Genomic DNA, 14653 nt, shown 5'->3' with positions numbered 1-14653 from the left:
CCTCCAGCCCTCAACATCATGTTTCGTGGTCCTCTATTGAATGCATAAGATATAGAGTGATGCTGCGGGGCCAAGCATGGTACTAGAAAACAAAAAGATGACTCGTAACTAAGGTGCCATAGGACAAAAAGTGAATTGATGCATTCAGGATTTCAATAATATATAGAGAAATTATTGATTAGACCATTCAATAATAAACTAACACATCATTCGTTGGGACAAAAAACTGGATCATTATCTGAGCTTGATTGAAAATTTTAAATAAAAAAAATTTCACTATTAATTATAATTGGCCAATTGATAATTTTTACTATTTTGAATGAAAAAAGTTTACTTGTATGGTGTGCTATCTTATTATTAGATGGTTTAAGATATATGTGGTAGAACTATTCCATCCAATAATTTCTCATACTATACATGATGGGCCTGGTGCGTTAAGGAATCAGTTCCCCTATGGCACCTGGCCCGAAGCTTTTCTTAGTACTAGATTTGGGTCCAAAATTATTTTCAAATATAGCGTACATGTGGGGTATTGTTGTTTTCTCTTTCATTTCAAATTGATTATGTAGTTATGATGCACTTGATGTAAAATATGATTAAACCCAGTATGTTTATTTAGAGCATGTTAGAAAATGGAATTGTTTTAGATGCACTTTACATATTTTTGAACAAGAAAATTTCGTTGGATTAGTTCCTATAAAATTAGTTTCTATTTTAAAGGTTCTCAAAAGAATAGAAAAAAATCAGGTGTGAATAAGAGATACCATAATACTCTAAGGGTATTTTCTTGTAAGATTTTTGTCTTCAAGTATTTTTGTGGTATTTATTGACTTATATCAATTAGATAATTTTTTTATAAATGAATACTTACTCCTCCCTCATTTTTTTAAAAAATTATAAATTTTGTATTCCAAATATGTGCAAATAAATTATTCTTATTTTTCAGCTCTTATTTCTATTTTTTCTCCCTGTTGAAGTCTAAAGTAACTGTTATCAGGGGTTTAGTCCCACATCGGCTGTGAGTCAGCTGTACTCTACCTTATGTAAGATAGGAGATCCTCTCTCCTTCAAGAGGCGCTTTTTGGCCAAAGCTCAGAGGACAAAGCCGTGAGGCCCGACAACCGCAAGCGTACCAGCTATAGTCCAAGGACTGCAAGCATATAAGCTACGGCAACCACAAGTGGTCAACTACGGCCCAAGAGCCGCAAGCGTATAGGCTACGGTATGATACAGCCAAAGCAGAAATATTGTGGGGCTACTATTGTGGGGGATTTAATCCCACATCGATTGTGAGTTAGGTGTATTCTACCTCATATAATATAGGAGATCCTCTCTCCCTAAAAAAGCGTCTTTTGGGTCAAAGTCCAAAGAACAAAATCGTGGGCCTGACAGCCAAAGCGTACCAGCTACGGCCCAAGAACCGCAAGCATATAAGTTACGCAACCACAAGCATACCAGTTATAGCCCAAGGGCCACAAGTGTATAAACTATGGTATGCACGCGGCCAAAGCGGACAATAACAATAAGATATCACTTTTATTGAGATATGTTTTTTATTTTTGTAGTGCTTCATCTTTAAATTTACAAAATATTATGTAAATTAAGTTGTCCTTTGACTTATTTATTCATCATTCTATGTTTGATTTTCTTTTTCTCCTTCTTTTGAGCTATTCCTTTGATTTCATCATCGTTCATAGCTACTACATTGTTCATTTGCTTGATTTGGTACATGGATATATTTTTTCTACTGCTGGTTTTGCCTTGTCAAGGTCCATTTACAATTTTAGGATAGTAATATGTATTTTAGCTATTATTCAAAAAGATTATATTTCTATTAGATGAATTATCTAATGATTATAAGTGCATAAAATTTCGGATGTCTTGAATATTTTTAAAGAAGATTTTATACAATATATAGTGACAATAATAATTAAATAAATGACTGGATAATTTCACTATATCCAATCAGCATAATTATGTACTATCAATATAATAATTTTTATATTTGTTACATATATATCATATATGTATATCAAAGTTTGCTTAATTATCTAAATATACTATAGGATGTGACTACATGGTATGCATGCCCATAGATCTCATCTAGATACAACTCTGAGGCTGTGATTTAGGGACTGTTGGTTGATGCGTACCAAAAACCTCCATGGACTATGATGCATGCACATGGATCAAGAAGAATACTCTCAGTGGCTTAAATATCTGTTAAAAAAATTGTAATAAAAGAATTCTACCAAAGAAGTGGTGCCTATTGAGTAATTTCATCACAGTGTACCGAGAACACATCATACGGCCAGAAATGTGGCAGTTCACCCCTCAGTTTATACCCTCCATGATCCCTTGAACATTCTACCCAATACCCTTTCACTCCATTAAAGTAACTCATGACCTCTCTCTTTTCTTATGTTATATATTCAATCAGCAAGTGAAGCCGCACAAATCTCCATTCATTCACTATGCATTCCAATCCACCCATATGGAACACCTTAACAAACCCCACTCATATCGCTCACTCGCCTGCAGAGTAGAGCCAGCACCAGCTGAACCCCACAGGCAAAAAAATCCAGCCACGTATACCAAAGAACCTGTTGTTAACTGACTACCGCCTGTTCCGCTGGTACTCCACAATTCTACTTTTTCCCTGCAGAAACTGGGTCATTCACCAAATACCCTCCCTTTCTCCTAAACTACAAAATTGCCCTCCACCAAACGTGATCGATGATCAACTATTCTATTAAAGCAAAACCTCCATTTTAGCATATATATATAACGGCACATACTAGGAGCTGATTTGATCTTTCGAACCATTAGAGGAAGAGCCGAAGCAGAAACATATACACACTAGCTAGCATATGGCCATATGGGATTGTACATGGAAGTAAAATAAATATATTTAAATATATATTAAAATTTATATATCTTACTTTTCGAGTAGACATTTATCCTACTCATTCAATAAAAAAATATAATCTAGAGAATAATCGAAAAGTCAAATATCAAACTTTGAAGTAAAGATTGAAGTTGGAGGATGAACTATGGGAGGTGAGAAACTTTGGGATTGTGTTTGGTATGTCATAACCACAGAATAAGTTATTTATTTCATAGTATTCCCTGATATAGAGTATACTCTACTCGGGAATCTTAGCCATGTCAAAAATGAGTTTTTATTAAGAAGATTGGGTAGAGAGGACTATTGGGTACAATACTAGAATCAAAGATAAGAATTACTAGAAGATAAATTGTAGGAGAACTAACCTGAGAGATCAGCGAGGAAGGAAAAAGGCATGGTTTCATTTCCTTCTGTCACAACCCCGGCTGCTAAAAGACTAGGGTGGATATGCTCTGGTGCTTATCCAAAACTTAAACTAACGAGTGAGCATACTAAGAGCAGAAAAGAGAAGAATAAAAAAACCTTCCCTAAATGATTATGCCCTTGCCTGGAACCTCATATAGTACCTCCAAACCCTCCGCATCTTTTGGAGATGAAAAATAATCAAATGTTGGCCACCTTATGTAGCCTCCAGTTCTCCTGTAAGATGTGCTTGATCTTTGCCAATAGGCCACTTGTTAGAGAAGCTAAGTGATGCTTCATATATACCACTGACTCCTAGGGTTAGAGAGAATTTTATAGGCACCGTAGGGGACTCCCACATTTCGTTTGATCAACATGGGACAAGAGAATCACTAAATCTGGCCAAAAAATAATTAAAAGTGAATAAAATTATGAAGGATTCAGACTTTAGTTGCTTAAAGCTGATTGTTTCTTCTAATGGTGAGGATCACAGAATTAGAAGGCTTCCAACGGCGAGGGTGAAACCAGAAATAAAAGTCTCGCCATCACATATAAAACAATTGACGACCTAGAGCCTACTATTCAGTAAGGGTAAGTTGAGATATCAAACAACTGTTACTAACATCCCTTTACTTCAGATGGTATAGCTTACCTACCATTCGAAGATCTTGGGTCGTAAATATCTTGCCATTGGAACCTTTTGCTATATTCTAGTTCTTTGGTGAAAAATTGAAGTATACAACCTAAGATATAATGTAACATGCAATCATGATCAAACAGGGCCTTCTAGGGTCTTATTATCTAAGGCACTTGGATAGTATATATGTCACTATCTTAAATTCAGGACATAATACGGTCATGCTACCCATGACAATACAAAGCCAGTCAATCATAATCAACTAAAATCCTTCATGAATAAAATATAATAAAAGACTAAATTTCATTATTCATCAAATAATTAAACCAAAATTATTTCAAAGCATCTAAATCCATAATCAAATACAAAACTCTTATCTCATAATCCATAAATAATTACTACAAGTCTATAATCTCCAACAAACTAGACTGCAGCTATAAAATCTTCAGGTTCGCTAGTATAGACCCTCAAGTCTGAATTATCTTTCATTTCTAACCTTATTCATTTAGATAGAAAAAAAAAAAAAAAGATATGAGCTACACTAGCTCAGTAAGTAGAACCTACACTTCTTTATCAGATTAAGCATAAGATTTTACATGATAATGTAATATTTAAAAAATAACAGATATTATAAAAATTAAGCATTTCATAGAGAATATAATAAAACAAGTCATAAATCAATCATGCATACGTAAATCATGAATATTTTATAAACATAATTCGTGAATCATTCTTATCAGATATTCATGTCATATTTTAAAATATTACTCACAGATATTCATGCTAAGATCGCTATTATACTCGTGACAAGGTTATATTTCTTAATTGACAGAATTTTTATTTCGTGTGCCGACTTTATACCTATTGATGGGGCCATATTTTGTGTGGATGCTAGCTCCAAGTGTCGACCTTTCCATAGAGATTCATTCATAGCTATCTGAGAATCTTTGAAATCTTTATTTCTTTTTCTTAAAACATATATATACATAGATAGAAAAAATATAAAATTTATGCTTCATAATCATACTATTTTCATAAAATATATTCATAAAATTAATGCTCATAATAAAATATACTTTTTCATATCACATATGCTGATCTTTTTTTATGAAAAATATGATTTCATCAACAAAGATTATTTATATAAAAAATATAATAATTTAAAAATAAATAAGAAGCATAAGATCCACTTATCTCATTCATCTTAATTCTTTAGACTTCGTTAAAAGAATCGACTAATCTTATTAAAATATTAAAAATATAATTAATTTTTTATTCGATGAATTCAATAGAATTAAATTATAAGAAAAGAAGATTGTTGATTGGATGGACGGTCTAATAGATTGTCCGAACACTGAAATAATTTAGATCCTCTTAATTGAGGACCTGATCTAAGTAATTTGATCAAAGAATTATGGAGCATGGATTGGATCAAGACCAAAATCGATGAATAAATTTTATCAATAGTAGGTTTCAAAGATACTAAACAGACCCAGTATGAGTTTGACATATGGCACAAATATCAAAATAATTTTAGATCATCTGTCGGAGTCAACATAGATTCTTAGAAGAGGAAGACATGACTCGGTACAGGATTCATAGATCTTCTTAGAGAGAGAAAGTTGGTGTAGAGAGAGAAATAGAGAGAGAATCTTCGTATTCCTCAAAAAAAAATCTGTGATAAAAATCATTAGAGTTCATATCATGGTGACCCCATAGGAGTCAACGTGATCAGACTCTATGAATTTCTGACAAGGATCGGACTGGGATCTGATAAACTGCACGGATATCAAAGTGGTTCTGGATCTCTTTGAAAAGATCATCTTAGATTCGTAATGGAGTCTATGGATTAGATGAGAGAGAAATAGGGAGTAAGAGAAACATAAAAGAGGAGAGAGAGATAGGAAAGAGAAAATCCTCTTTCTTTTTTTTTTTCTTTTTCTTTTCTTATTCTTCTTTTCTTCTTCTTTTTCATGGCCGAACAAGGGAGGAAAGGGTAGTTCGTGGTTCTTGGCCGAAAAACTGACAGTCTCCAGTGGTAGTAGGCGGCCGACAGTGATGGGCAAGAGACAGCCAGTGGCAAGGATTGTCGGTGGGAAAAACATGAGAAAGATCCAAAAATAGGTGATTTGAGGGCTTTTTTTTTCTTTTGTTTTTCTTGATTTTGGCCGTTGATCATTCACTGGCGGCTGTGACATCATTCGGAAGCATCGTGGGGAGGCCGAACAACCCAACCAAGGATTCGTTGTCAGGTGACAGTAGCATCGGTGGTCGGAAGGAAAAAATCAAAGTTGAAAAAATAGAAGATTCTTGTATAGTGGATTTTCGATGAAACCGATGGCCTTCGGTGGTGCTTAAGGTCATGAAAAGATGGAGAAGAGAGAAAGGAGGAAGGATCGAGCCTTTACATTGGCTCCGATGATATTTCCAGCTTCAATTTCCAACGAGCATGGTGAAGGGAATCCGACGAAAATTGGAAGAAAAAAAAGAAAAACAAAAGAGGAAGAAGGCTGGGCTCATCGTGGTCGGCTTTGGACGAGGAAGGAGAAAATTTTATACGATGGAGGGGAGGCCGAATCCTTTCCAGATTCAACTTCCTCTTCAATGAGTTTGCACGGAAGAAGACTCCCAGTGGAAGTCTTCAACCTTTTTCTTTTTCTCTTTTTTTTTTCTCTTTTGTTTCTTTTTTATTTTCATTTTCATGCTCCAAGATTCGTGCAAAGAGAATTTTAGGCCGGGTATCACATTCTATCTCCCTTAAAAAGAAAATTCATCCTCAAAACTTAGCATACTTGAAGTTTTGAGCATTGAAAATACATAACCCTCAAGCTATCCTTAAGCTTCCAAATTATCTATATCTCAAAGTGCTTGTTCCAACATAAATAATTATATGATATTTCAAAACTAGATTATTTCTATCTGTCAGATAATGAATTTTTTTGATCTCTTGATCTTAGCTTAAAAATCAAAATTTCTTGTCCATGAAATTGTTTACTCTTGATTAATTTCAACTGAAAATCATAATCGACCCTACTATTCTTGAGAAAATAAAAAAATCTATAACATTAGATGCTCATCATAATCTACAATCTTCTTTATCCTTTCAACTTCTTATACGATGTAACAATTAAATTTTTATTATAGAAAATTCTCAAATCCATTCAAACAGATGAAGTAATAATGTCAAAAATAGGAAAAGAATATCTATAGCCAAACATTCTACATCTGAGCTCATCCAAGAAATATCAATCCACAACTTTAAACTTAAGATGCTCAACAATCTTCTGACCAGTACTAATAATAAAAGAACCAATTGCCGAAGATAGTATAGCAATATCTAAATGAGCCTAAGGATCAACAACCTTGTCTTTTTTTTGTCAATGACAGACTCTTTTGTGAAAGTCAAGCTCCATTTATATCATTAATATTCTTAACTAGTTTTAATATAATTTAACCACCATATTTTTATTACGCACTCTAATCTAATCTATCAAGTCCTCCAAGGCTACTAGATGAATCCTAACAAAAATATCATGTACATTAGAATTTAAAAATAAATAAAATTTGACCTTTTATTTATTTATTTTTTGATAGAACTAGAGTAAAACTCTAAGTTGCTTTGTTCTTAACTATTCCTTAAGCATACCATATCAAAATTAAATATTGATTCACTTTCTATGTTTGGAACTATCGCATAAGCTTTTACTATTCATCTAAATCCAATATATCTAGACTTAATTTGGAATAAGTTGACTTTAGATTTACCTAACAATCAATAGGATGATTCAAAATCAATTTTTCTTTGTAAAATAATTAACTCAAATCTCCAATAAATTAGAAGACCTTAAATCAATATCATTGCGAGCAGAATCAATTCAGTTATCTCTTATAGAGCTTCCTTCATCATGATAATAATTTGATATAAAACTTTATTCCTTTTTTATTAAAATTTATGCAGTCGTCCAAAAATTTGACAATAGTAGGATACCTTAGACGAGCTCTAAAACCTAGACTTTAATTTAAAATAATTAATACACTCTACTATCTTCAACAAACATAGGGTAGATCAAATATTCCAATACAAAAGATGGCAATAAATTTTTTTAAAAATTTCATCAAAATGTGTATGTCATACTCTCATTATAAAATTCATCCACTAAAAGAATCAAATATATATTTTTATTTACATGCAAGTGTCATATATGGTCCTCTTATAGGTTCAACGCTCAAAAATATTACTCTCTCGTATGATGCAATTTTTTTTTCTTAGGTCACATCCTAAATAGCTTTCTTTCCAAAATTGTAAGGATCAGACAATCAACATCAAAATTAGAAAAATCATGATTTTCACCCATATCAAGTTTAAAATTATAAAATCATATAAATAACAAGTGAACAAGTATACTTGACATAATATATCAATATATCCCACTTTATGCTAGGGTCAACACCTCTTAAACTTAGGTTAAACAATACTTATTGAAATCCACTACATAACTCATCAATTCTATTATATACATCGTATGCCGCTGAATAAATTCTATAAAAATATCTATTGATCTGAAATTCAATCTTTAAATCTTTTAGGCTACATCTATCGTATTCTTAGTGATCATAATTCTATACTCAAATACCACTAAAGTTACAATCATTAATAATCATGATCTAAGCTCTGATATTACTTATATCATGTCTTAATCACTTAATCCACAATCTCAAGTAATCATAACCTAAGCTCTGATACTATAAAATATCACATCCCAAATCCAGAATATAACACGGCCATGCTACAGAGGGATACAATCCATAATAACATGTAATCAATCAATCATAATCAATTAAAATTCTTCATGAATAAATATAATAAAAGATTTAATTTTATTATTCATCAAATAATTAAATCAAAATTAGTTTAGAGCATCTAAATTCATAATCAAAAATAAAATCTTTATCTCATAATTCATAAATAATTACCACAAGTCCATAATCTCCAACAAACTAGGCTTCAGCTATAAAATCTTTAGGTTTGCTAGTGTAGACCTTCAAATCTGAATCATCCTTCATTTTTAATCTTATTCATCTGGACAGAAAAAGAAAAAGAAAAAGATATGAGCTACACTAACTCAGTAAGTAGAACCTACACTTTCTTACCAAATCAAACAAAAAATTTTTCATGATAATATAATATCTAAAAAATAACAGATATTACAAAATTAAGTATTTCATAGAGTATATAATAAAATAAGTCATAAATCAATCATACATGTATAAATCATAAATATTTTATAAACATGATTCATAAATCATTCTTGTCAGATATTCATATCATATTTTAAAATATTCTCATAGATATTCATGCTAAAGTCACTATTATACCAGTGATAGGATCATATTTCTTAATCGATAGAATTCTTGTTTTGTGTGTCAACTTTATACCTATTGATGGGGCCATATTTCATATGGATGCTAACTTCGAGTGTCGATCTTCCTATAAATATTCATTCATAGCTATCTGAGAGTCTTTGAAATCTTTATTTTTTTAAAAAATATATATATACATAGATAAAAAAATAATAAAATTCATACTTCATAACCATATTATTTTCATAAAACACATTTATGAAATCAATACTCATAATAAAACATACTTTTTCATATCATATATACTGATCCTTATTTTATGAAAAATATGATTTCATCAACAACAGATTATTTGCATAGAAAATATAATAATTTAAAAATAAATATAAAATATAAAATTTACTTATCTCGTTCATCTTAGTTCTTTAGACTTCGTTAGAAGGATTTACTAATCCTATTAAAATATTAAAAATATAATTAATTTCTTATTTGATGAATTCAATAGAATTAAATTATAAGAAAAAAAGATTGTTGATCGGATGGATGATCTAATAGATTGTCCGAATAATAAAATAATTTAGGTCCTCCTAACTGAGGATCCGATCTAAGCAACTTGATCAAAAAATCATGGAGCATGGATTGAATTAAGATCAAGATCGATGATCAATAGATTTCATCAATAATAGGTTTCAAAGATACTAGACAGGCTCGGCATGGGTTTGATATATGGCATAAATATCAAAGCAGTTTTAGATCATCTGTCAGAGTCAACATAGGTTCTTATAAGAGGAAGACGTGACTCAGTACAGGATTCATAGATTTTTTTAGAGAGAGAAAGTCGGTGTAGGGAGAGAAAGTGGAGAGAGAATCTTCGTATTCCTCAAAAAAAGAATCTGTGATCAAAATCATCAGAGGTTATATCATGGTGACCCCATAAGGGTCAACGGTGATTAGACTCTATGAATTTCTGACAAGGATCGGACTGGAATCTAATAAACTGCATGAATATCAAAGCGGTTCTGAGTTTCTTTGAAAAGATCATCTTAGATTCGTATAGAATTCTATAGATTAGATGAGAGAGAAATAAAGAGTAGAGAGAGACATAAAAGAGGAGAGAGAGAAGGAAAGAGAAAATTCTCTTTCTTTTTTTTTTTTCTTTTTCTTTTCTTATTCTTCTTTTCTTCTTCTTTTTCATGCCTGAACAGGGGAGAAAAGGGCAGTTCGTGGTTCTTGGCCGAAAAATTGACGGTGGCTGGTGGTAGCAGGCAGTCGACGGTGATGGGGCAGGGGACGGCCGACGGCAAGGATTGCGGGTGGGAAAAACATGGGAAAGATAAAAAATCAAGGGATCTGAGAGCTTTCTTTTTTTTTTAATTATTTTTCTTGATTTTGGCCGTTGATCATTCATCGGTGGCTGTGATTTCATCGGGAAGCATCGCAGGGAGGCCAAACAACCCAACCAAGGGTCCGGTGTCAGGTGACAGCAGCGTCGATGGCCGGACAAGGAAGAAATCAAAGTCGAAAAAATAGGAGATTCTTGTATAGTGGATTTCCGATGAAATCGATGGCCTTCGATGGTGTTTAAGGTCATGGAAAGATGGGGAAGAGAGGGACGAGGAAGGATCGAGCCTTTACCTTGGCTTCGGCGATGTTTCTAGCTTCAATTTCCAACAGGCATGGTGAAAGGAATCCGGCAAAAATTGGAAGAAAAAAAAGAGAAAGAAGAGAGGAAGAAGGCTGGGCTCATCATAGTCGGCTTTGGATGAGGAGGAGAGGGTTTTATACAATGGAGGGGAGGCCAAATCATTCCCAGATTCGACTCTCTTTGATGAGTTCGCATGGAAGAAGGCTCCCAGCAGGAGCCTTCAACCTTTTTTTTTCTTTTTTTTTTCTCTTTTGTTTTTTTTTATTTTCATTTTTATGCCCCAAGATTCGGGAGAATTTTGGGCCGGCTATCACAGTGCAGGGTGTCAAAGTGAGATGTCTACACTGATGAGCCCATTTAGTTTGGTGACAACTTGATGTCTCTTCCAATTGGGTTATAGAATTTGTTCTTGGAGATCGAGTATGGAACAGCTCTTTATCGCTGCTCCTCATCTTTTGTCAGCTCCAGGGCTGAGGAGCATTTTACTTGCTTCTCAGTTGGCATGTCTTATTTTGGCCTTCCTTTCCTCCATGGCCGAGGTATGACTTCCTTGCCTTCGAGTTGATAGACCTGTATTTTTTGATGAATGTTGATGGATGACTTAAATACTGGGTTGATGTTCTCATGTTCCTTGTTCTTTTATTGATGGATAAACACCTTGATTTATTGAATTAATGAGGATGGCATCATCCTATGCTCATGATATTTTGGGAGGGCTTAGGATGGATGATGCTTAGTTATGGATCAATTCTTTCATATTTTGAAACCATTTTAGATAGATATGCATCATGATTTAACTAGCTTTGTGTTGCTCTTGGCCAGCTTGTAGGTTCCACAATGTTGTGGTTGCTTCATGCAGGTGATTTTATATCATGCATATTTTGATGCTGGTTTAGTATATTGAGTAAATTTTGACAGATATATATGATGCTACAGAAAGCCATGTGATCTTACAATTCATTGATAGTGTTAACATTATAATTTTGATAGAAGTTGAGTAAATCAACTGACACTATTGTGGGTTAGGGTATGTAAAATCCAAATGTTTCACACTAATCAAATTCTATCTTAACATTAGACATATATATATATATATCAAGCAATGTTTTGCCTACTTATGGGGAGAGAGGGGTGGGGAGGAGGGGATATGCGTGGTTGGCGGGGCATAGTAACCTTAGTGTACTTAGCTATTTTTTAAGAGATGATGAAGAGAAATTTTGTCTAGACAATAAAAATGCCACTTATCCCCTCATCTTATTTCTCTAATCAAATAATATTATGACAAAGTAACCACCAAATTTATCCATCCAGCCAAACTCATAAAACTCTTATTCCATGGAAGTGTTGTCCTTCCAAACTTATTTGCATAAAACTCTTATTTCATGCCACAGGCAAGATCCCTCTAGCTATCCATTATGCACAAATCATGGGGAATCAGCTGATCATCTATATGTGATTATTCCACTGCAATTTGGTAGCGTATAGTAAACAATCTTCAGATAACTTTCACCTCCATCCTCCAGTTATGGGATGATCATAAATGGATAATCCCTAGCAGCATCAGCCCTCAAACTTAGGACACAATAGTCACATTTGTTTGTTGGATTCTCTAGAAGGAAAGAAATGGAAAATATTCATCTTTGAAGCTTTTCTCCCCAACACCACCTACTCTTTTTTGCTCACTATGCTTGTCGAACTGACCTCATGCTGCAATTTGTTGTTTTCAGGCACAAAACAAAGTATAGAATAGGACAAGTGTGTTGACAGCAAAAAGAGGGAAATTGTATTTGCATTTTTATTCAAAGCATAGCTCTTTATTTAGAGCTAATATGTAACAAAAATTCGAAGAATTTGACTGATTACAAGCCATAAATAACAACTTTCCTAATATCAAGCAACAAACAAAACAAAAAAATAGCAGCACCAACTATCTTGCTAAAGACTAGGTCTTCAAGCACATGTTGCATATCAGTTTTGACCAATTCTTCTACAATTATTTAGCCTATCCCATACTGTAACAGTTGCTAAGGCACTCCTGCAACACTCCTCCTTGCATTAGTAGCTACAGAGACCTAGTTTGTTTTTTAAAGCTTCAAATCTAACTTTTGATAGAGCTTTAGTTAACACATCTGCAATTTGATCATCAGTTCTATAATAAAGCAAGCTAATTTCACCTTCTTTTTGTACTTCTCTTAAAAAATATAACTTGATCTTGAAATGCTTAGTCCTGCGATGAAAAACAGGATTATTTGAGATTGAAATTGCAGCTTGGTTATCTATATGAATCTGTGTTGGCTTATTTTGCTTCATGTGTAAATCTATAAATATCTTTTTGAGCCAAAGTGCTTGATTTACAGCAGCAGTGGCTCCACATATTCAGCTTCAGCTGTGCTCTGAGCTATCACATCTTGCTTCTTTGAGCACCATGAAAATATTCCTGAATCAAGGCTAAAATAAAAACCTGTTGTGCTTCTCATGTCATCAACAGAACCCGCCCAATCACTATCAGAATAACCATAAAGCTTAAAATTCTGACAGTAAAAATATTTAATACCATAATTTACTGTACCCTTGATATATCTCACGATCCTTTTGGCAGCTTGAAAATGTATTTTACTGGCACAATGCATGAATCTTGAGAGCAGGCTCAATGCAAATATAATATCTGATCTGGTGGCTGTAAGATACATCAAACAACCAATCAGACTCCTATATTGCCCTTCATCAACTTTGTCTGTTCTATCATCCTTACTAAATTTTTCTTCTGATTCATTGGGGTGCTTGTGCTTTTGCAGTCTTCCATATGAAGTTTCTTGAGTATTTCCTTTGCATACTTCTTTTGGCATATGAAGACTCCATCATGATTTTGCTTCACTTCCATTCCCAGAAAGTAGGACATCAAGCCAAGGTCTGTCATCTCAAATACTTTGAGCATTTCAGCTTTAAACGTCTTTATCAACTCCTCATCATTTTCTGTTACAAGCAGGTCATCAACATAAACAGAAACTATAATTAAATTAGCATCAGTTCCTTTTACATATAATGTAGCTTCACTTGGACTTTTAGCAAAGCCAAAACTTTGAAGGTGTTCATCAATCCTGCTGTACCAGGCTCTAGGAGCCTGTTTAAGACCATACAAGGCCTTTTTTAACAAGTAGACCTTCTCCTCTTGTCCCTTGACTTGGAAACCCTTAGGCTGCTCTTCAAATATCTCCTCCTATAAATAATCATTTAAAAAGGCAGATTTTACATCCAACTGGTAAATTTTCCATCCCTTCTGTGCTGCCAAGGCAAGCAACATTCTGATTATATCGAGTCATGCCATTGGAGCAAAAGTCTCTGAGAAATCTACTCCAAACACTTGAGTGTACCCTTTCACAACTAATCTGGCTTTGTATTTGTTTATAGAACCATCAGCATTGAGTTTGGTTCTGTAAACCCATTTGACTCCTATAGGTTTTTTGTGTTGAGGTCTGTTCACCAGCTCCCAAGTGCCATTCTTTTCAATCATTTTGAGCTCCTCTTCCATTGCTTCAATCCATTTATTATCCTTCTCTGCTTCCTTAAACTCTGCAGGCTCAAAAACAGCAATGTTACATCTTTCATAGATATCAAATAATGATCTTGTACCTCTGATTGGTATTTCATCTATATCATCCTCAGAATCTTGCAGAAACTTTGGCTGCTTCTTCTTTATTGA

The sequence above is a fragment of the Elaeis guineensis genome, chromosome 1 (genome assembly GCF_000442705.2).
Source record: "Elaeis guineensis isolate ETL-2024a chromosome 1, EG11, whole genome shotgun sequence".
NCBI classification, from domain to species: Eukaryota; Viridiplantae; Streptophyta; class Magnoliopsida; order Arecales; family Arecaceae; genus Elaeis; species Elaeis guineensis.
This window is presented reverse-complemented; position numbering follows the sequence as displayed.